Source organism: Rhinoraja longicauda, chromosome 1 (genome assembly GCF_053455715.1).
Source record: "Rhinoraja longicauda isolate Sanriku21f chromosome 1, sRhiLon1.1, whole genome shotgun sequence".
Classification (NCBI taxonomy): Eukaryota; Metazoa; Chordata; class Chondrichthyes; order Rajiformes; family Arhynchobatidae; genus Rhinoraja; species Rhinoraja longicauda.
This window is the reverse complement of record NC_135953.1, coordinates 110,596,495-110,618,690: the sequence shown is the minus strand read 5'-3', so window position 1 is coordinate 110,618,690 and position 22,196 is coordinate 110,596,495. Positions and strand designations below refer to the sequence as shown.

Here is a 22,196-nt window from a genome sequence, read left to right as displayed (position 1 = left end):
AGTCTTCCAAGAATCGTAGTGGATCGCAGCGCATCGCTGAGAAATCATCCGGAGTTACATTTCTCAGCGACAGCTGGCTTGTCGTCAGGTATCGTTTCTTATTGTGGGCGCTGTCGCATGCTCTCCCCAGGTTTGCTAGGTTCTCTTAGATGCATTTAGAAGCACGTTACATTAAAATAAGTAAAGCCATTTCAAAATACCATAAAATGCTTGTGTTTAACCAATTTATTTACCGTCAGGACATTTGACAGGTAGATTGGAGGCGACAGTTTGACGGTCAGGTAAGCGTGGTAATTTTGCGATGTTTATGGCCATCAGCCATTACATTTAAAGTGGGCTCCCAACCCAGATATGCAACCCAGAAACCAGATATGCATCTCTCGTACATTTTCAAAGAATGCCCACACACTTTTCACAAAAATCCACTTAACCACTTTAAAAAAATTTTTTTAATACAGCTACTAGTAAACTGGAAGTAAATCCAGTTTATGCTTTGTTACAGTGAAGCTTGGTTTTTAAGTAACGCATACAAGATGTTATAGTTCAAAACTCTCAAGTACTTACCGACTTGTCAGTGATTTCAACGAAAATTAGGATGCCAGAGAAGCATTGACAGCGTGGGAATTTTGCGATGTTTCCGAAGACGCTGTAATCTCGACCTGACTCGGCATTGTTGTGGTCATTGTCGTCGGGTAAAAGAAAAGTTTGGCGATCTGCTACGACTTTGACAGTCTCTGGCAGTCGCCTTAAAATCGGCTAAAGTGGGACAGGCCCTTTAGAAGTATGTAAAATTATATGAAGCATAGATAGGATAGATAATCAGAATCTCATTCCCAGAGTACAATGTTTTAAAAGTAGAGGGCATAGTTTTAAGGCTAGAGGGACAAAGCTTAAAGGGGATGGGCAGGACATGTTTTTTTTTTACACCGAGTGTGGTTGGTGTCTGGGACATGCTGCTAGAGATTGTTCGTGGAAGCAGATATGATAATGGCATTTAAGTGGGTTTTAGATAGGCATATAGATCTGCAGAGAATTGAGGGTTATGGATCGTGTGCAGGAACATTTTATCTTGGCATCATGTTTAGTTTATCTGGTCATCATGTTTGTATTGTGGGCTGAAGGACCTGTACTGTATGATCTGTGTTCTATCTATGGAAGAGTCTGCAGTTCCTGCACTCGCCTCATTATCCATCTCAGACTCTAGTAAACCTGGAGTAGAATTAAATCATCCTCATTCTCTAGGGACTGCTTAAGAAGGAGATCTAACCAGGTTCCTGGATTCAATATTCAAAGGGCAGTACATTGCTCAAAAATAAATCTGAAAACTTGTCTTTGATGCTTTGTATATATTAAAATTTTACAAACCTAAGGTGTCAGCCAAACAATTTGATTTAATGAGGCTCTCTGTGCAGTCACTCGCAAAGTGTTTTTATTTTCAATGTTTGCAGTTAATTTCAGAGAACATTGGGTATTGCCTAACACAGGTCCTGCAAACAAGAATGTCACAAACAGTAAATTCATTGGCAGCACTGTGCTGTTTCCTTCAGAGCTCTATTGACCCAGATTCAATCCTACCGTCAGTGGTGTCCATGTGGAATTTTACCTTCTTCCAGTGAGATTCCTCCCAGACCTCAGGTTGGTAGGTTAATTGGCCACTATACATTTCTTCCAGAGTGTTGGTGAGTAGTGGGGTCTGGAGGAAATTGATGCAAACATGAGGTTAATAACAAAACATGAGATTAATGCTAACAAGGGCTTCAACCTTCAATAAGCTTTGGACACACACTGAAAACGTTTTTTTCTTGTTTATTATATTGTTAACAGCATACTATGTATACATATTCTGTTGTGCTGCTGCAAGTAAGAATGTCATTGTTCTAACTGGGACATATGACAATAAAACACTCTTGACTTGTAGTGGAGAGACCTAAAGGTTGAATGGCCTACTCCCACTCCTACAATTACATGTGCTTCTCCATTGGGTCTGTATATCATTGGGGTGCTTCTATTTCACCAGTTCTATGTTCCATCGTTAATGTGCATTGATGCCACCTTATGGGACTGTTTGTTTTAATAGTCCAAAATATTTAATCCAGATTTTTGTTTTAATTTAGTTCAGATCCTGTCCTTATGGGATCTGGATCTTTTGCGATGTGTTACTAGTCCTTTCTATTCAAATAACAAAACTTATTCATGTGCAAAGCATGTAAAAGTTTAGTGGATATAAAAATACAACTCTCAAAGTACAAAGGATGATGGGCATTTATGAACTTGAGATTTACAAGGCGGCACGGTAGCGCAGCGGTAGAGTTGCTGCTTTACAGCGAATGCAGCGCCGGAGACTCAGGTTCGATCCTGACTACGGGTGCTGCACTGTAAGGAGTTTGTACGTTCTCCCCGTGACCTGCGTGGGTTTTCTCCGAGATCTTCGGTTTCCTCCCACACTCCAAAGACGTGCAGGTATGTAGGTTAATTGGCTGGGTAAATGTAAAAATTGTCCCTAGTGGGTGTAGGATAGTGTTAATGTACGGGGATCGCTGGGCGGCACGGACTTGGTGGGCCGAAACGGCCTGTTTCCGGCTGTATATATATGATATGATATGATATGATACAAGTTTTCAACTAAACTGCGAAGACAATAAATAAACTTTGTTCACGATTCAAATCATGTCGAGTTTATTGTCACATGCACAAGTACGGTGAGGTACAGGTACAATTAAATCTTGCTTGCAGTAACATCACAGGTACATAGACACACACACAAAAACATTAAATATACATAATTTGCTCATAAAAGTCTATAGGACAGTTAAAAGAAAGAAGCATATGCAAAAAGAAACATTTATGCAAAATATAATTAGGCATAATCTGTCTAAAGAAGGGTCTCGACACGAAATGTCACTTATTCATTTTCGCCAGAGATGCTGTCTGACCCACTGAGTTACTCCAGCTCTTTGTGTCTATGTTAGATAAAAACCCAAGCCCATGGAAGTGCAAATAGAGGTGATTTTGATCAGTGCGACAGATAAGCCAAGGTCCAAATTAATTGAAAAGTTAAGAAGTTGTTGTTTCCTAAAGTGGCGGATGGAAGGGCATACATGATGTAAATGAAGGCAACACATCAATCAGATCATGCATTTCTTGTTAATAACCAGCCCTTCATCTAATAGCTGATGCAATAATAGTGGAAGATAGTTACAAAGTGGTTTGCTGGTTGTCTCAGTGCAGCTTTTAATCCATCCATCATCCGACAAGCCAATTAGAGGTGTCAAAAGATTCAGGTGATTAAGCTCCTGTGAGGGTGACTCCTCATATTTACCCCTTTGCCATTTTTCAATGATGATCAACTCTGCAATAACGAAAACTAAAGCAAGGTATTTGAGGCTTTTTTTCCCTGCTCACAATCTTTCAGTTCTTTCTCCAATGGGCTTTTTGTTCAAACTTTGTTGTACTCGGAAATATGTGTGCATTGGGGATACTGTTATACTATGTTATACTCTGTTCTATTTTGCAGCTAATTATATACTTGTGGCAGTAATGTACAATCTTTCCATAAAACAATTAGAAGTTCAAATGCATTTGGGTAGATAGTTAAATGGCCTCTGTCTAATCATTTATAACCATATTATTATGCTGCTTATTACATGCATCTTATTATAAGCTATGGAGTTCTGAGAAGAAAAATCATGGGCAATTTTCAGGCTACACAGAGGAAATATTAAAATTACTGTTTAGCTTGAAAGGAGAAGAGGAATTACACGGAGACCTTCAGTTGAATAATGAGGCTGTTATTTATCAAAGCACTAAGCTGAAGACTGAATTCAACATGACGAAGGAGACACATTTTTAAACACACTAAGGTGCTAATTATACAAAACTGTCAGAAGATGCAAATTTATTTAGCTAAAATTAGACCAAATAATGTCACTGCAATCAAACATTCCAATCCAGGCATTACAAGCGGTTGACGGATGTTATTATTTCTGCCCTGGCAGTGTTTAATTTTGCACAGGATTTGTTGTTTTCCCTCACGTATCTGTAATAATATATTCCTGGTAGTTTATCATACTGTGCTTTAGTACGTCTACATATTTTATGTGAGACTATTACAATAAAGGCCATTTAACATCACTCTCTTCAAGTACCTGGCATTGCAAAGACTTCTGCTGTGCATTTCCACTTATCATAGTACATAAAAAAATCCAGTAGGTCACCTGTACCTGAATCTGCACCTTTAATTACAGCACTTCTGAATGATTCATTCCGAAGACAAATGAGCTTCCACTGTGATTTCCTCATGTTAACAGATTATTATTTTTCACATGCAGGAATGAACATTTCATCAGATATTAACTTGGCCTTCCTTCCGTTGCAACGCAGCAAAGCATAATGTAAGGAATCTTTCTGGAGGCTGCATTTTGAGATCAAAAAAGAAATAAGTATTTTGGCATAAATTACTCAATTTGCATGTACAGTCATTAATTGCATAATTTGATATTTAAATACAAAAACCCATTCTCTGCAATACGAAGATGAAAGAAATTTCACTTCTTTTGGCAATGAATATATCTGGAATTTATTTTTACGTTGATAAACGTAACTTACTGGGACCAAAGAAAACACAGCATTGAAAAGTTAATTTAAGCTCTGAACTGGTCATATGATTTAGTGAAATTATGAGATTTCTAAATATGTTGCTCGCATTATGCAAAACCATTGCTTGAGGCATTTGAAGCATTTAAAAAAAAATTGACTTTCTCTTGTTTGAATCCCGTTAAGTTGTTTTGATGTATTTTGCAAAATGGCATGATTACTGTCTTATTCAAATAAGATTCTTTTACATATTTATTATCTACAAATTAGGGTTTTTGGTCTGATTTCACTGAAATGAACACCGCTACCAAGGTGGTTTGAATCACTGTTTTGTTTTTTTACAGAATTGTACTTCCCATCAATCCTTTGAGGACATTTGTGCCATTTCATCTCAGAAGGTCAGGACTGGGAAAAGGAAAATTCAACAAAAAAAAAATTAATGTTAAATAAATGTGCAAAAATAATGATGACATTAGCAATGTATTTGCATGCATTCTACGAGAACACTTTGGGCCTTGTTTTGTTTTGCAGTGTACAATCATTTTTATATTGAACAGTTTTTGTTTGTTTATGATGTGAACTATTGAGTACATATTTACAAACCTGCAGGTAATAATTTAATTGTTCCAATTCAGTACATTTAACAGTTAAACAGTCTTGACTCTTGAAGAAAATAAGACTGTGTGGGTTTGCCATGGTTTCCTCCTACATTTCAAAGATATGTGGGTAGAATAAATTACCACTGTAAATTTCCCAAAGGTGTGGGTGAGTAGTAAGAATCTAGAGGGAGCTAAAAGGAAAATTAGGAAAATAAAATGGGATTAGTGCATATTTGGGTTGGTGGGTTCTTGATTATCAGCGCAGAGTTGTTGTCGAATGCCTTGTTTCTAACAACATAACCCTTTTTCTCAGTTATGACCTATGGTGTTTTGAGGAAACTCGTGCATTACTATTGTACCTTCTTTACATCTACACCTCCCAACAGATGAACTGTTTATTATTATACATTTATTGGATGTAGATAATCCAGACAAGACCATCATATATAGTCTATTTTTTATTGCATTTGAGAAAATGGTAAAGAGCTACCTTCTATTTTCTACCTTTTTTCAACTCTGGCCATTGTTCAACCATCTGCCTATCAAAAATGCCCCCCTCCTGTGTTCAACTATTACTTGCCACACTTTGTCCTGCCCCTCCTCTCTTCTAGCTTTCTTCCTGCCTCCCTCCCCCTACAATCCATGTCCCAACCTGAAACATCACCTATTCATGTTCTCTGGGGATGCTGCTTGATCCACTGAGTTACTCCAGCACTTTGTTTCTTTTTTTTGTAAACCAGCATCTGCATTTCCTTGTATCTACTTTCTTGAACTATTGTCCTTATGGTGAAGCTATTCTTACAATGTTGATTCGGAGGAACAGGATTGACCCAGTGACAATGAAAGTGGCGGAATACTTCCACATCAGAATGGTGTGTGATGCATAGCGGAACGCTGCAGGTGCTGTCCTGTACATATGCTGCCCTTGATCTTGACCATGGAGATCAAAAGTTTAGAATGTGCTTTCAAAAAGGTCTTGATGAGTATTCGCAATATACTTTAGAGATCCTCTGTACTGCAACCATGGGGTGTCAGTGGTGGAAGGAAAATGTTTAAGGTAGTGGATTAGGTACCGATCATGTATGCTGCTTTTGCACAGATGGGGTTGAGGTTCTTGAGTATTGTTTTGAAATGCATTAATCCAGTCAAGTGGAGCATATCCTTCATATGTAATACATTTTAATGGATTATTATTTTGAAAGGAGTGCCAGATGTAAAACATGAACAGTGGATTTACTATATTGGCCCAGATTTAAAAATACAGAGAATAGGTAAAGGATTTTTTTATGGCCTGGTAAATAACAGGCATAGCCTTTGTGCAACTAAACTATTAAGTTTTTTTTTTTACAGATGGTGTGATGAGATCAATCCAGTGCCAGCGTATTTCTTTGTCATAAGCCAGCTGGAGGTTTACAAATGTTCATTAACATTTGCTCTCTTTAGCAACAGTTGGTTCGAGCTTGATACAGCAGATGAGGTCCTTCAGCACCTTATACATCACACCCTTCACCATTAAAATAATGCTGTGGGATATTGCATATAAAGATGCCAGTACCCATAGGGGAGATTCTCTCTACATTTTTTTAGGAAGAGATTATTGTTGCAGGTGAAGAGTCATGGACCTTAAGCATTAATTTTGTTTCCCTTTGTACAGATTCCGCTGACCTCCCGACAGGGCCGTTTTTACAGCATTATGGGCCCCCGGGCAAAGCAGTGTACTGGGGCCCCTACCGTTACTCTCCCCCACCCCCCTTTCCCTACCAGCCCCCCCCTGTCGTGCCGGCGAAAAGCACTTACCGAAAAGCACTTAGCGATGGACTTAGGGTGCTACATTGTTGCGAAAAGCACTTACAGATCGCTGTGAGAAACACTGAAAATGTTGCGTAAAAAGCACTTATTGAACCTACATTTTTAAAGTAGTATTTATTTATTGCAAGTCACTTAACATACACATATCAGCATGGGCCCCCCGGGCAAGTGCCCATCAGGCCCATGTGTTAAGATGGCCCTGCCTCCCGATTGTTTCCAGAATTATCTATTTTATTTTCCAAGTCAAGAATGTGCAATTGTCACATGAACCGACAACAGAACAATGAAATTCCTACTTGCAACAACATGGCATGCCTGTAAAAACAAGATGCATAGATAATATGTAGTAAAAATAAATTAAATAAATTGATAACCCCAATACTTGTGCAAAATTAAGCCAAAGTCCTTAGTATCCCTTAGTATCCCTGTGCCTGCATAGATGCTGCCTGAATGCAGAGTTCCTCCAGCATTGTGTTCTTAATCTTAATTGCAGTTGCCTTGCCTCTTTAGACAATAGAGCTCACTGAGTATCTTTCACTTAAGTTGTTTCATATTGGTAATTGGCGGCTTCTCTCTCCATCTCAGCAGCTTGTGCAGATCTGCTTGACTGGATTCTCTGGCTAACTCTCTGTTCTTGGCGTTCCATCTTTCATGCAAGAATGCCAATTAATAACATTCTAAAAATGTTTGATAAACACCTATTTCATTTAGCGTGACCTGTGTAACAAGTGTATGGGGAAACACGCAATCTTCTCGTGCCGAAATAATCAATAACATTGACCCTTGGAAAACTGTGATGAAATATTTAGCATAAGGCTGCACTGATACCAATGCTTCTTTCTCTCTGCTATTTTACAAAGGGATATTTTCACTCAAAATTTAAAGGTTAATACTCCACCAAAGAATTTCAGATGAATAAATCCACTATCTATTTGCAAGTGGCCCACACTGAGAATGATTCATCTTTGAAAAATTACAGCTACTCAGGTTGGAGCTTATTCGGTAAACCTCCCATTGTAAATCAGAAATATGCTCGGAACTTTTATGTGTCTTTGAAATTTCTTAAAACGATGTCCATGGTACAAAGTATCTCATCCTCTAATTAACGTAGCTATTTCACACCATAGTGAATCTGAATCTCACCTGCTTTCCAGTTTTAACTCTGTCATTTTAATTACTGCCCATCTCACTCTCACTACCAACATTTAGCAAACCAAAACTTCAGATATTAAATGTGCAGCTTTTAAATCAAAATAAAGTCAAATTGCCATTATAAAATCATTTCTGACCTGAGCTTGTAAGCTAAAGAACAAAAATAAGGCAAGAACACTGGATCAGTACAAATTAAACGTTATTCATAGTATTTATGCCAGGTAATGGATGAACAATTCAATGGTCCCCTTCATGATGTTTCAGGTTTCGTATTGCAACTTGATGTTGCAAAGAGGTTGCAGCAACATTCAGTTTTGGTAAGTCACAAGGTGTTGGAGTAACTCTGCAGCAGGGCGGCATGGTGGCGCAGCTATAGAGTTGCTGTCTTACAGTGCCGGAGACCCAGGTTTTTCTGTACGGAATTTGTACGTTCTCCCCACCTGCATAGGTTTTCTCCAGGAAGTTCCGATTTCCTCCCACACTCCAATGACGTACAGGTTTATAGGTTGATTAGTTTTGTATAAATGTAAATTTAGGATAGGTAGGATAGTGCGAGTGTGTGGGGATCACTGGTTGGCACTGACTAGGTGGGCTGAAAGGCCTGCTTCCGCACTGTATCTCTAAAGTAAATCAAACCAAACTCAATGGGTCAGGCAGCATCGGTGGAGGGAATGGAATGGATAGTTTCTGATCCGAAATGTCGCCTATCATTCCATTCTCTCCATAGATGCTGCCGGTTCCACTGTGTTCCTCCAGCACCTTGTTTTTTTGCTCAAGATTACAGTATCTGCTGTTACTTGTGTTCCATTCAGTCTTTGTAATCCTCTCAAGCTCTTGCAGAATGTGAAATAGTTATAATGAAGGTCAATCATAAGAATAACAGTTTTATGCTTGTTTTATTTTATTTCTCCTTAATGTTCTCCTTAAGCCGGGAGTTGGGATCAAGCATGATTATCTTTCACCTTGGTTTTGCAGGTTATAAGATGTCTTATGTGGCCAATGTTGGAACTGCAGACTCTTCCACAGATGAGGCAAGAGGAGACCATTAAGAAGGGTGAGTGGGTAGTTTGGGAAGTGGTTCATTCTTTTCAATAATTAAACAGGATCCCTGAGCATTCCAGGTGCTTGGGCTCAAGGTTCTCAATGCCACCTTTTAAGCTCTTTCACCATTTTGGCAGTCAAGGGTCAGAGATTCTCTGGAGTCAGTGGGGCCATGAAGTTTCATGGTGGCTTTGAGCACTGCCTTGAAACTTTTTCTCTGGTCACCTTGAAATCTCTTCTCATGACAGAGCTTGGGGTAGAGTAACTAATTTGGAAGTTTGGTAGTGGGTGTGTCCTTACCATCATAGTGTAACTAATGTCTCAAATCTGGAGATCAGAACAGGGTACTGATTGAGAATGATTAGCCATGATCACATTGAATGGTGGTGCTGGCTCAAAGAGCCGAATGACCTACTCCTGCACCTATTGTCTACTGTCTATTGTCTATTGTCTATGTTAACTTGAGAGGACTGACATCCTTCCAGTGAATTTGGAGGATATTGCAGAGACCATGTGGGTATTTTTCCAATGCTTTGAGGAACTTGCTGTAGCTTGTCAAGAGAATACAAGATGGCAGGGAACACTGCTGCCTACTACATTAGTTTTTTGTGCCAGGTCTGAGGTCTTAATTTTTAAATATTCTTTCCCTCAATCGGTCCTCAATTGCATCATCAATGTCTGCCTTATTCAAGACGTGACTCCTAAGAAGTTGAAAGCAGCCATGTTTACCAGACCAGGTAGTGGCTCTGGAGAAAAATGATGGGTGATGTTTTGGGTCACACATCATTTTTCTCCAGAGATGCTGCCTGACCCGTTGAGTTACTCCTGCACCTTGTCTCTTTCATCGGCATAAGCCAACATATGCAATTCCTTTCTACACAACCATATGTACCAGGGTCTTGCCTTGAGTTTTTATTGTTGGAGGGTGACATAGTGTAGTGGAGGCAGGTTGGTATATTCTTTCTGTCTTCTGGATGTTGAATAAAGCCCATCCTCTAAACTGCTACGGTGAAATCATTGACAATGGCTTGAAGCTCTCTTTCTAGGTGTATGCACTCGTTGTGTGCACATGTTCGGGTAATCATGGGTTGGACTGTGGTTGCTATAGATAGGTGATGTTTCGGGTCGAGATCCTTCTTCGGACAGGTCTCGACCCAAAACAGCACCTATCCATATTCTCCAGAGGTGCCACCTGACCTGCTGAGTTACTCAAGCACTTTGTGTCCTTTTGCACATTCTGAAGTCAAACTGTCCGCAGACAGAATTTTACATAGAACAGAGAACATAGAATAGTACAACACAGGACCAGGCCTGTCAACCACAATGTTTGTGCCAAATATGATGCAAAGATTAACTAGCCACATCTGCCTGCACATGCTCCATATCCCTCCATTTCCTACATATCCTTGTACCCATCTAAAACTGTGTGAAGGAACTGCAGATGCTGGTTTAAACCAAAGATAGACACAAAAAACTGGAGTAACTCAGCGGGACGGGCAGCATCTCTGGAGAGAAGGAAAGGGTGATGTTTCGGGTCAAGACCCTTCTTCTGAAGACCCAAAACGTCACCCTTTCCTTCTCTCCAGAGATGCTGTCTGTCTCGCTGAGTTACTCCAGCTTTTTGTGTTTATTTTCTGCCCATCTATCTGCCTCCATTAGCACCCCTGACAGCACGTTCCAAGGGCCCACCATCCTCTGTATAAAAAACGTACCCTGCACATCTCATTTAAATTTTTCTCCTCTCACCTTAAAGCTTTGCCCTTTAGTCTTGGACATTTCTGCCCTCTGAAGAAGGGTCTGATTATCTACCCTATCTACGCCTTTTAAATTCCAGCATTCCAGAGAAAACAATCCAGTTTCAGCTTCAATTTCCCCCAATCTTTAATCCTCTACCTCGCCAACTATTTGAAAACTCTTGGGAAAACAACTCGCAACATCAATATATGCAGTAACTCTTATTCATGAATATTTCCATAAGCTTTATGTGTTTTATAATTTTCTTAAAGTTATTTTTTTCTTGATTTTACGACTTTTTTTGTGATTTGAACTAACACCTAGATTCATATTTCAGAAAAGATTATTTGAAGTTTCTAATCCTGAACTCTGTAAAAAAAAGTGTTTTTTCAGATTTTACAAAGAAAGTGCTCCCAATAAATAACAGTGGATCAAATTTAATTGTCAGTTGTTGTCAGAAGTAACCAATTTTCTGGCATGGGTTTACAATTTTGGGAAAAGCTTTGCAAGTGTGACACAAAAACAATTAAGCACATTACGTGGGAGGGGTGTGAATCCGATCCAAACAGCCTGAATGCTGTCTTGAGTCGTGCTTCCCCTCAAAAGCAAACAGACATATCAGCTAAACTCAGGCATGCGGTTTGGAAGAAATAAAAGAAATAAATGCCAGAAATGTTTTTCACCAAAAGAAAACAGCGATGCAAATGGCATCACATGTTCCTATTAAACAAATCCCAGCATTGACAGGTAATGGGAGAAAGTCTCAGCACTTTAGTTGCTACCTGGGGTGGGGGAGTAGGGTGCAGGAAATAGGGAGCCATAATTCAGATGCATAGAAGGATGAGAGGAGATCTTATCGAAACGTATAAGATTATTAAGGGGTTGGACACGTTAGAGGCAGGAAACATGTTCCCAATGTTTGGGGAGTCCAGAACAAGGGGCCACAGTTTAAGAATAAGGGGTAGGCCATTTAAAACTGAGACGAGGAAAAACTTTTTCAGTCAGAGAGTTGTGAATCTGTGGAATTCTCTGCCTCAGAAGACAGTTGAGACCAATTCTCTGAATGCATTCAAGAGAGAGCTAGATAGAGCTCGAAAGGATAGTGGAGTCAGGGGGTATGGGGAGAAGGCAGGAACGGTGTACTGATTGAGAATGATCAGCCATGATCACATTGAATGGCGGTGCTGGCTCAAAGGGCCGAATGGCCTCCTCCTGCACCTATTGTCTATTGTCATACATATTTTGGATGAGGCCCTGCATCAGAACTGAACATCAGAGTGGTGTGTCTTCATGCTTTGAGGTCAGAGGAGGAATGTTAAAGAAGATGTGCAGGACAATTCTTTTTACACAACGTGGTGGGTGCCTGGGATGCACTGCCAGGGGTGGTGATGGAAGCAGATACAATAATGGCATTTAAAGAGTTTTTAATCAGGCATATGGAAATGTAGGGGATGGAGGGATGGGGATATGTGCCACGTGCAGGCAAAGGAGATGAGTGTAATTTGGCACCATGTTCAACATGAACATCATGGGCAGATGGGTCTGCTACCTTGATGTACTGTTTTATTTTGCTCTCATGGGACTGCAACGGTAGAAAGAGAAGACAACACGTAGGAATCAAGAGAACAGACTTGTAATAATAATTTCACAAGGGAATTAATAGGCCATAGTAAATTGTAAGTAAAGTTAATAACACTGAAAAAAACATATCGAAGGCTACATGCTGCACAATGTTTCTTTTAATTATCCCTTTCGAAAAGATCTTACGTGTGTGGTCTCGGAACCAGCTTCAGGTGGACAAAAAGAGGGAGGAGATTTCTAAGATCAATGCTAAAATTTAAATCAGGGGCCGAAAGTTCTCAGGCAAAAGCTAAAATAATTCTACAGCAGTCTTATGTTTGCATTGAGATAACTTTGAAAAGGTGAGATCAGAAAAAAGGGAAGCTGATGTGATGAGCCACGTGAAGACCTGCATCATGTGGAGCAGTGGAGCAGTGTTGGAGTTGCAGCCTTACGGCACCAGAGACCCGGGTTCGATCCTGACTATGGTTGTTGTCTGTAAGGAGTTTGCATATTTTCCCTGTGACCGCATGGATTTTCTCCGGGTGCACCGGTTTCCTCCCACATTCCAAAGACTCAGGTTTGTCAGCTGTATAAGAAAATAACTGCAGATGCTGGTACAAATCGAGGGTATTTATTCACAAAATGCTGGAGTAACTCAGCAGGTCAGGCAGCATCTCGGGAGAGAAGGAATGGGTGACGTTTCGGGTCGAGACCCTTCTTCAGACTGATGTCGGGGGTGGGACAAAGGAAGGATATAGGTGGAGACAGGAAGATAGAGGGAGATCTGGGAAGGCTAACTGGCTACTGTAAATTGTCCCTAGTATGTCGGATAGAACTAGTGTATGGGTGATCATTGGTCGGCACAGACTCATTGGGCTGAATGGCCTGTTTCCGTGCTGCATCTCCATAACCTAAGCTCAACTAATCTTACTTCTATACAGAAAGAATGAATGCAGTGTATCAGGATGGAGAAAGAAAAAGAGTTCATCAAGCATGATGTAGTTATGGACCAAAGGTAGGGAAAAGATCATAAGCTCCGCGTGAAATGGAATACAATCTGCCTCATCTTTCTCAATAACATTCAGCATGAGGGCAACAGTATGCTGGATGGTATCACCAACTTCACCCTACCTCTGGACTTTATTCCTTATTAATCTAATTTTTGGTTCCTGGATTCCACTCATATCATTTTTTATAGATTCTAACACACGCTAAAGTATTTTAGCCAAGCTATCCAACATTCCCTCTTCCATCATCTTGGACATGCATCAATGAGATCTGGACCATTTGCTGTAAAAACCATCAGTTTCTCTGACTTGCACAATATCAAAATCTGCAGAATGATATAAGATTAATCAAAGTCTATCAAACTGAGTTGTGTCTGCTGGATTGGCACCAAACCTAATAACCAACCTTTATTATCTGTCAACGCTTGAGCACATATACCATTCCTTTTCTTCAGCATTAACCTCACGGTTATCTCAAGGATTATTTATACATAATTGGTTTAGAATAATATTTGCTTGTCATTTTAAAGAACAAAATATTCTAGGATCTTTGTGTGCACTGGAACCCAATTATGTTCATTTATTTTCAGATCTCTAATCCTAAACAAAATAAATGGGCAATTTATCCCTCCACCCTCACCTTTGTGAAAGAGTCTTCATACTTTGCATTTGCTGCTCCAAATATCAATGTCTAGCACAAGTTAAAATCTCTGCAAGTTACTTCTTAGTTTAGTTTAGTTTAGTTTAGTTTAGTTTAGTTTAGTTTAGTTTAGTTTAGTTTAGTTTAGTTTAGTTTAGTTTAGTTTAGTTTAGTTTAGTTTAGTTTAGTTTAGTTTAGTTTAGTTTAGTTTAGTCAACGCAGAAACAGACCCTCTGGCCCACTGAGTCCACACCGACCAGCGATCCCGCACACTAACTCTATCCTACTCACACCAGGGACCATTTTAAATTTTACCGATGCCAATTAATCTACAAATCTGTATGTCTTTGGAGTGTGGGAGGAAACCAGAGCACCCGGAGAAACCCCACACAGGTCATGAGGAGAACGTACAAACTCTGCACAAACACCACATTTAGTCAGGATCGAAACTGGGCTTCTGGCACAGTAACTCTACTGCTGCGCCCCTTGATAATCTCTATTTTTTTGTTAACAATGTTTACATGAAGTTAAAGGTTTTATTTAATTTATTCTTTCATTTGAAAAGAAATTGAAATTACTTTTCACTCTCCATTTTGTTGGAGAGAATGATTCCTGTTCATTTAATCATCCTTCCCTTGATGGCTTGGCAATCATGCACTCAGAATAATTTACATTGCATGTTACACCTCTTTCTATCCCTTTGAATGTATTAGAAATCCTGTGGGGACATGGTGAGCATTACAAGTGTTCTGTAGTATTCAGAATAAAGAATATTTAATAAGAGTTGCAGTGATAAGGGAGTTTATTTTCATCCATTTAATGATGTGAGTGAAAATCCAGGTTTCACTTTCCTTAAAATACTTTATTGAGTGGATGAAAATAGTTTTTATTTCATGAACCTTGCTCATAGATCTGATTTACTGGATGGTTTACTTTGACTATGGTAGAATAGGAGTTATGATATTGCACTCGTAACCCAGAGGACTAACCCAATGATCCGAAAATATGGAATTAAATCCTTCTGCAGCAAGTGAGGAATTTAAATTCAGTTAATTAAACGAATCAGAATCAGAATCAGAATTACCTTTATTTGTCATCCAAAAAACAAGTCTTTTGGACGAGATTTCGTCACCCACAGTCCAACAATAAGAGCAATAAAATATGCAATTACACAACCACAACCAACACAAAACAAAAAAATAAATAAATCTGGAATGTAACAGTAATGGTGAATGTGAAGCCTCCAGATTGTTATAAGTACCCACCTTCTTCACCAATGTCCTTTTGAGAAGAATGTTTACAGTCCTTACCCATATTTGGCTCCTGATGCACACTGATACAGTTGATTTTTAACTGCTTATGAAATGGAGAGCTGTAAACGTAATTCAATTGTATCAAACCAGTACAACAGGCCACGATCACCTCACAACCTGCTGTTGTTCAAGGTGGCATCTCAAAGCAACTTTCTCAAGAGGTGATACAAATGCCCAATTACTGCAAGAGTAACATCCCGAGTATCTTTAATACTTATTTATTTTGGGGGATATTGATCAGCATTTATTCTCCATCCTTATTTGTCCTTGGGAAGTTTATGTTGAATTGCTGTTTAGAACTTCTGGTTTAGATATTCATACAGTGCTGCTTGAGAAGATAGTGAGTTCAAGGAATTAGACCCAGCAGCAATAAAGCATATTCATGGAGTTTGGAACCGCTGTCACAACAGCCTTGATGAATAACTGCAGCACATTTTGTAGATGGTACACACTACAAACAAACCATATTTGTTTGGAGGAAATTAATGTTTGGAGCGTTGGCTGTGTTGCCATTCAGGCTGGCTGCTTTGTTCTACATGGTGTTGAGTTTCTTGAGAGTTAAGAGCATTGCACTATTCCAGGCAAGTGAAGACTATTCCATTATAGAGTCATGCATCATAGAACATGCACAGACACTAGGGCTGCACAGTGGCGCAGCATTAAAGCTGTTGCCTCACAGTGCCAGAGACCCAGGTTTAATCCTGACCTCGGGTGCTGTCTGTGTGGAGTTTGCACGTTTTCCCTGTGACCACTTGGGTTTCCTCCGTGCTACGGCTTCCTCCCACATTCCAAAGATTTGCAGGTTTGTCAGTTAATTGGCCCCTGTAAATTGCCACTAATTTGTAGTGGGATAACTAGTGTGAACAGGTGATCATTGGTTGGTGTGGACTTTGTGGGCCTGTTTCCATGCTGAATCTCTAAACTAAACCAAACTAAGAATAGGCCCTTCAGCCCACCATGTTAATGCTGACTATCATGTCTATTTAAACTAATCTCACCTGCCTACATTAATTCCATATTCTTCTGTGGCATTTTCATTCAATACCTGTCCAGATTCATCTTAAATGTTGTTCCTACCTCCACCTTGCAGTTTATTTCTCATACTGAATACTCTTTGCATGAAAAAAATTACCCCTCAGATCCCTTTTAATTCTCCTCCCTTTCACCTTAAACCTATACCCTTTAGATAACCTTGCCCTGTGAAGTACTATGGCTATCTACCCCAGCTATCTACCACAACCATGCATAATTTTATATACCTCTATTATGTCACTTCTCAACCTATGTTACTCTAAGGAAAACAGACACAGCCTATTTAATCTCTTTTTATAACTCACCCTCCCATCCAGGTAACATCTCGTGAAGTTTTTCTGCATCGTTTCTAGCTTAATCCCACCTTTCTTGCAGTGTGGCACCCAGAGCAGCACACAGCACTCCAAATGCAGCCTATTGCTACCCTCGCTTGGACCTTGTACATAATGGACAGGCTTGGCGGTATTACTTTAGACTTAAGCGGTACAGTGCAAAAACAGGCCCTTCAGCCCATCGAGACCATGCCAACCAGCGATCATAATGTACACTAACACTACCAATTTTTTATTACCGATGCCAATTAATCTACAAACCTGAAGATAGACACAAAATGCTGGAGTAACTCAACGGGTCTGCTAGCATCTCTGGACTAAAGGAATAGGAATAGGAAAAGCAAAAAGAATAGGCAATGTTTCGGGTCAACACCCTTTTTTCACTCAAGAAGGGCCCCAACCCGAAACGTCACATACTGTATCCCTTTTTTCCAGCAATGCTACCTGATCCGTTGAGTTACTCCAACATTTTGTGTCTATCTTTGGTGTAAACCAGCATCTGCAGTTCCTTCCTACCCAACGCACAAACCTGTATGTCTTTGAAGTGTAGGATGAAACCGGAGAACCTGGAGAAAGCCCATGTGGTCATAGGGAGAACGTACAAACTATGTACAGACATAGTCAGGATTGAACCCGGGTTTCTGGCGCTGTATGGAAGCAACTCTACCACTGCACCACTATGCCGCCCTTTGTGTTACTGTGCCACCCTCTGTGTCACTGTGCTGCCCTGACGCATGTTACGATGCAAGTCATTTTCCACAGGAAACTCAATCTCTGTCCTGCTTTTTTTAGGCAGTCTTTATGTGACTGGTTTCATTGAGATTCTGGTCAATGATAACCACCAGGATGTTGAGGATGATGGACTTAGCATTTGCAATGCCACTGAATATCAAAGAATGGGGGTGACACTCTTTGTTGTTGGAGATTGATACCAATCATTAATCCATGTTGCTAGGTAGCCTGCCTGCTTGAACCACAGCCACGACCCCAAACATGCCTTGTGGCATGAAGGCAAGAGACTGCAGATGCTGGAACTTGAACAAAAGTGCTGGAGGAATTTAATGGGTCAGGCAGCAACTGGGGAGAAAATGGACAAACAACATTTAGAGTTGGGACCCAATGTGCCAGGAAGGATCCCAACCTGGAACATTGCCTGTCCATTGCCTCCCCAGATGCTGTCTGGCCCATTGTTTCTAATGCATTTTCAGTTTTGCCCATGTCTTATGGCATGCTTCATTTGCCGAGGAGTTGTGAATGGAACTGAACAATTAACAATATACATTTATAATTTGACGGAAGGAAGTCAATTAAATAAGTACTGATAAACGACAAACCGTCTCTTGCACTACTGTGGACTTGTTTTTGCATTTGTGTTTGCACTAATGTTTTGTTTCTTGTACAGTCTTTTCTTTTTCACTGTCTTGTATAACTTAATGTATAATTTATGCATACGCATTGTCTGAATCGATGCACCTGTGGCGTTGCTGCAGGCAAGGCTTTCATTGCATCTGCGGAAACTGGCCCTTCAGCCCATCGGGTCCGCACCGACCAGAGATCCCCATACACTAAAAATATGTTACACACAAGAGACAATTTACAATTTCTACCAAAGCCAATTGCCCTACAAATCTGTACATCTTTGGAGTGTGGGAGGAAACCAGAGCACCCGGGGAAAACCCACGCGGTCACAGGGAGAACATACAATCTGCGTGCAGACAACATCCGTAGGCAGGATCGAACCCGAGTCCTGGCACGGTAAGGCAGCAACACTACTGCTGGCGGCACCGTGCCGCCCCTGCTGTGCCACCTCTCTAACAACAATGAGTGCAACCCCCGTTCTTTGATATTTCGTGGAATTACCAATGCCATGCCCAGCATTATCAACATGCTGGTCGGGCCTCGGACATTTTCCTGGTGATTCCCGCAGTACCATTGTAGGCTTGGTTGATTGACCTGCAACAACCACAGCCATCTTTCCTTGCGTGAGATATGACACCAGGCCCTGGAATGTATTTTGCTATGACATCCATTGACTTTAACATTGATGCCACACTTGGTCAAATGCTTGATTCCAAAGACAGTCACCCTCACCTCACCCCTGCGATTCAGCTCCGAGGCGAATGTTTGGCCAGAGCTGTGAAGAAGCCTGAAGCAAACTGGTCTTGATGAAACCTTGGCACTGAACGCAAGATCACAATCTCCCTGCAGATTTTGTGGCAATATCCATTTCATACAGGATTGTTGCCTAAGCATACGAAACTTGTCAAAATATTTTGGCTTAAGCCCACGCTATTATGTTTCTCAAGTGAAAACTTACAACATATTTAAAGAAAAATCCCTAACAACGCCAACACGAATATTTCATCAAAGAATGAATCAGACTGACTGCAGTAACCCTGATTAACTCTTGCCATACTGGATTGCAGTATTTAAGATCAAGTTAAGTTAATTGTCATGTGCACAAGTATGGTGAGATACGGGGACAATAAAAGCCTTGTTTGCAGTAGCACCACAGGTGCATAGATTCACACATCATAAATTATACATAAATTATACAAGGCAGTGAAAAGAAAAATACCGCTCAAGAAACAAGACATTAGTGAAAAACACAAAAAAAATCAAGTCCACGGTAGGGCAAGAGGTGGTCTGTAGAGTTCCATTGCAGAGGAAGGATTCGGGTCATGGAGAGTTAGTTCAAAAACCTGATTACATCAGAAAGTAGCTGTTTATGAATGCTGGTGGTGTGTGACTTCTGGCTACTGTACCTCCAGGCCATTGGAAGTGGTGAAAACAAGGCCTGAATGGTGGGGATGTGGGGGCTTCACCTCAAGTAGGTGATTTTAATGGTGGGAAGGTCTATGCCCGTGATGGACTGGGCTGAGTCCACCATTGTCTGCCGCATCTTGCGTTCTTGTGCATTTGGAATTGCCATACCAGGTCATGATGTAACCAATGCTGCTACAGAAGTTTGTTCGAGTATTTTGTAATGTGCCAAATCTCTTTAAACTTCTCGGAAAGTGGAAGTGGGGATGCATCTTCTTCATGATTGCATTCATATGCTGGGCCCATCTGAGGTGTTAAGGTCCAGGAAGTTGAAGCTACTAAATCTCTCCACTGCATACCCCGTCAACGAAAACTGGCACATAGTCTCTGACCTTCCCCATTCATGTCAATGCTTTCGAAATAAAAACACATATTGGTAATCTTTTCATGATCCTCCTGTTGTAATAATGTGAGTGATGAATAAAATTGTCACATTGTCTGCAAAGGTGGGTTAGCATTTTCTAATTGGGATAAATATAAATAGGTCATGAATGTTGAGTATCTCACTAACCCTCAGGTTATCTATCAACAGATTGTGCTAACAATATTAATTAGAATTCAACATTTGTTATATCTTTACTTTAAAGTTAATTAATTATCAATTTATAAAACATAATTTATTACAATACAATTCAGAAAATGGAAAAGGTGGACGTGGAAGTAAGAGTTTTAGAACTTTTAGAACTATCACATGTGAGAGGCCTACAATGGATTTGAGCGACATTATTTTATATTTCATAATTATGAACCTATGATATCAAATAAGTATATTTTCTATACTGTAAATGTATATGAACTGGTGTGAAGGGGTGCAGTGGCGCAGCCATAGAGCAGGTAAATCATGAGATGGGGAAGCACCAATTGAAGTATCAAGCCTGTGTTGGAAATTAGGCTCAGTTTCGCAGAGCACAAGGTTTATTTTGGTGCTGATGCTGTGCACTGGTCCAAAGAACTTGGTAGAAATATTCCTTATCCAGCAGGCTACTGCCGTGATTGGCAAATGACTGAAATGTCTGAAATGTCTTTACTTCACACTACACTGTAAATGGCTCGATTGTAATCATATATTGTCTTTCTGCTGACTGGTTCGCACACAATAAAAGCTTTTCACTGTACCTTGGTGCACGTGACAATAAACTAAACTAAACTAAAATCTAAACTAAACATAGAATCGTGGAGAGATACAGTACACCAGCAGGCTCTCTGGCCCACCAAGATCACACCGACCACTGACTGTCCATTTATATTACATAGCTATTTGTTATTTGTTTCTCTAATTTATAATGGCCAATTAACCTACTACCCCACATATTTTTGGGATGTAGGAGGAATCCAGAGCACCTGAGGGAATGCCTCATTGCCACAGGAAGAACACATAAGCTTCATGCAAACAGCACCAAAAGATATGAGGCAGCGGCTTGACTGGCTGCAAAATTGTGCATCTTGTATTCCGACTGTATTTCGCAGTTGTTCAGATTAGCCACCAAAACAGTCGTAAACACAGCCTGTTCCAGGTGAAATCAATTTTCATTCTCACAACACTGAACAATTCTCTCAGTTCCTTTCACCAGCATAATCAAGCGCCAGTCTCACCCCAGTCTCCCTCTTCTCCCCACTCCCATCAGGCAAGGGGTGCAGAATTTTGAAAACGCACACCTCCAGATTCAGGGACAATTTCTTCCCATCTATTATCAGGCAACTGATCCGTCTACTCACCAGCTAGAGTGCAGTCCTGACCTCCCATCTATCTCTTTGGAGACCTTTGAACTATCTGTAATTGGACTGTATCAGACTTTATATTGCACTAAACATTATACCCTTTATTCTGCATCTGCACTCTGCGGATAGCTTGATTGTAATCAAGCTATCCACAAGTTTAGTCTTTTCATTGACTGGATAGCACAGAACACAAACCTTTTCACAGTACCTTGGTACACATCATAATAATAAACTAAGCTAAGCTAAGATAAAAGATGGTATTTGCATTTTAATTGGAAAAGCATGTAAGACAATTACAACAGGAAATAGAAACACAAATCAGTTTCATCACTGTCTCTCTTTTTGGGACAAATTAAGATTTTAAATGAAGATTTTTTAAATTGTAGTTTCTGCACTTTTTTCCTTCTGATTGCAAGACAAATTGCCAATCATTAGCTCAATCTATTTTGAGTCTGAAGAAGGGTCCTGACCTGAAACATCATCTCCCTTCACAGAGGTTGCCTGACCTGCTGAGTTCCTCCAGCACTTTGTACTTTGTTCAAGATTCCAGCATCTGCAGTTTCTTGTGTCTCCATTAGCTCAAACTCCCAGGACACTTGTGGAAAACACTTGCATCGACTGCAATGCTTTGTGAAGCTGACATTTTTGCATCGTCAGCCAACATTGATTCCTCTATTTGATCCCCTCATCTAGTTAACTTATGCAGGATGTGAAAAATAGAGGCCTAAATGTTCAACCCTTGGGATCTCCACTTGTCACTTCCAAATTCCATGAACATCCATTTACAATTATGCTGGCTGAAATCCTCAAGCCAATTTTGATCCACTTTACTGCTTTTC

The 22,196-nt window shown here is 40.2% G+C and overlaps 1 long non-coding RNA gene across 1 annotated transcript; it reads left to right on the top strand.

Annotated features, from left to right (window-relative positions):
• The first annotated feature begins 3,308 nt into the window (after positions 1–3,308).
• On the top strand, positions 3,309–9,207 carry LOC144600348 (uncharacterized). The gene is made up of 4 exons (XR_013548119.1): positions 3,309–3,374; positions 4,329–4,391; positions 4,938–4,991; positions 9,129–9,207. It is a non-coding gene; the product is annotated as an uncharacterized LOC144600348 (long non-coding RNA).
• Positions 9,208–22,196: the final 12,989 nt, after the last annotated feature.